At 39.5% G+C, this 1645-nt stretch overlaps 1 protein-coding gene across 21 annotated transcripts in view; it reads left to right on the plus strand.

Annotated features, from left to right (window-relative positions):
* Positions 1-1645, plus strand: part of LOC122715898 (bromodomain adjacent to zinc finger domain protein 2B-like) — a 142528-nt gene that overhangs the window by 121819 nt on the left and 19064 nt on the right. The window lies entirely within an intron of this gene.

The raw sequence follows: 1645 nt of genomic DNA on the forward strand, positions 1-1645 counted from the left end.
TATATATATATATATAAAAAGTTCTTGTGTTCGATACATTTTTCTGTTCGTTTAACGCTCCCTCGTCGTCAGTGAGCCGAGAACGTGTTTCTTTCTAGTCGTTTCAACCGAAGATCGTTTGTGGCTGCATCTCGCTTCCGGGTCCTCCACACGGCGAGAACCGACCCGACAGTCTTTGGGTTTCATTGATGAGAACCGCGATGAACCGTGCAGCTTTCATAGAGAGAGAATGAGCGGGAGAAAATGTACGAAAGAATGGAGAGGAAAAAAAAAAAGAAAAAAAAAAAAAAAGAAAAGAAAAGAAAAGAAGGGGGGAAGAACTGTCGAGAAAATCGAGATCACCACGGTGTATCGATGTTCGAATTCCTTTCTCTTTTCGTGTGCGTATTAACACCAACGGTTGGACGAAATTTACGGGATGATAAAGAGGATAATAATAAAAAAAAGAAAAAAAAAAAAAAAGAAAAAAAGAAGAAAAAGAGGATTTAAATAATCGAAGATATAAACGAGATGTACCGTGTTTGACAAATGGAAAATTGGGAACATCGATTTTATCCGTGGTTTCAAGGTTTTCGAATGGAAAATTAATCCGTTCGATCGAGAACTCGTGATAGTGTCTGCTCGAGATATGTTCCATTAGTCGTACGTGTGTGTGTGTATATGTGTGATCTCGATGATGCATATTAATTACCCGGTGCTTTGTGTGTACACTGTAGACAGTCTTACGTATATATATATATATATATATATATTTTTTATATATATATATATCGATTTTTGTCGTGGTATAGTTTGTTCTCACCTAATTTCACATAGATTGACGTCGAATGATCGTGCGAAAAGTTAGATCGATTAGATACCATTTAGACTTAGTCCCTCGTCTCGTTCGTTAGAGATTAGTTTTACCTTATGTTTTTCGATCGTGCACGCTCCGATTTCTTTCTTTCACTCGAGTTGACGTGTATCGTGTGTAACTTTTCTCCGAATCGAATCGACGAACGAAAAATCGGCGCGTACACGGTCTCGAGAGCGGCGAAAAAGGGAAGAAGCGCGCAAAGCTTCGCTAGCGGAAAACTTCTCCGGTTGTTCGAATGGTAGAGCGTCGATAAAAAGAAAAGAAAAGAGAAAAAAAAAAAAAAAAAAAAAAAGGGAAATTCGTCGTTCGAGAAATCGAATTTACGATCTCGTCGTCGTTTTCGTCGAAGATTCGTTTCTCGAGGATTTTTCCGCGGCGAAGAAAAAGTTAAAAAAAAAAGAAAAAATCGGCGCGAGTAGATCAATCGCGAGTGTAGAAATTTTTAACCAGCCCACTTATTGTGATAGTTCGTCGTTTGTGATAGTTCTCCAAAATGGACGGGAATATCCTTTGGCCCGAGAAAGCGAGACACACCAAATTACAGACGACCCGTACAACTCGTCCCTTTTTTTCTTAATCACTCTATGTCACTCGTTCGCTCATTCATTCCATTCACTTGCATCCACCTTCACACGCACTGTCACATCACATATTACATGCCCACCCGATTCCTTCTCTGTCGAAAACATACACGCAACACGCAGTTATTCGACGCAGAGCGAGACGTTCGAGGGGAATCAAAAATAACGATATCAGCCGAAAGGAGATGGCCGAAAAAAAAAAAAAAAA

This window comes from Apis laboriosa, unplaced genomic scaffold (genome assembly GCF_014066325.1).
Source record: "Apis laboriosa isolate Shangri-la unplaced genomic scaffold, ASM1406632v1 scaffold40_cov151, whole genome shotgun sequence".
Taxonomy (NCBI): Eukaryota; Metazoa; Arthropoda; class Insecta; order Hymenoptera; family Apidae; genus Apis; species Apis laboriosa.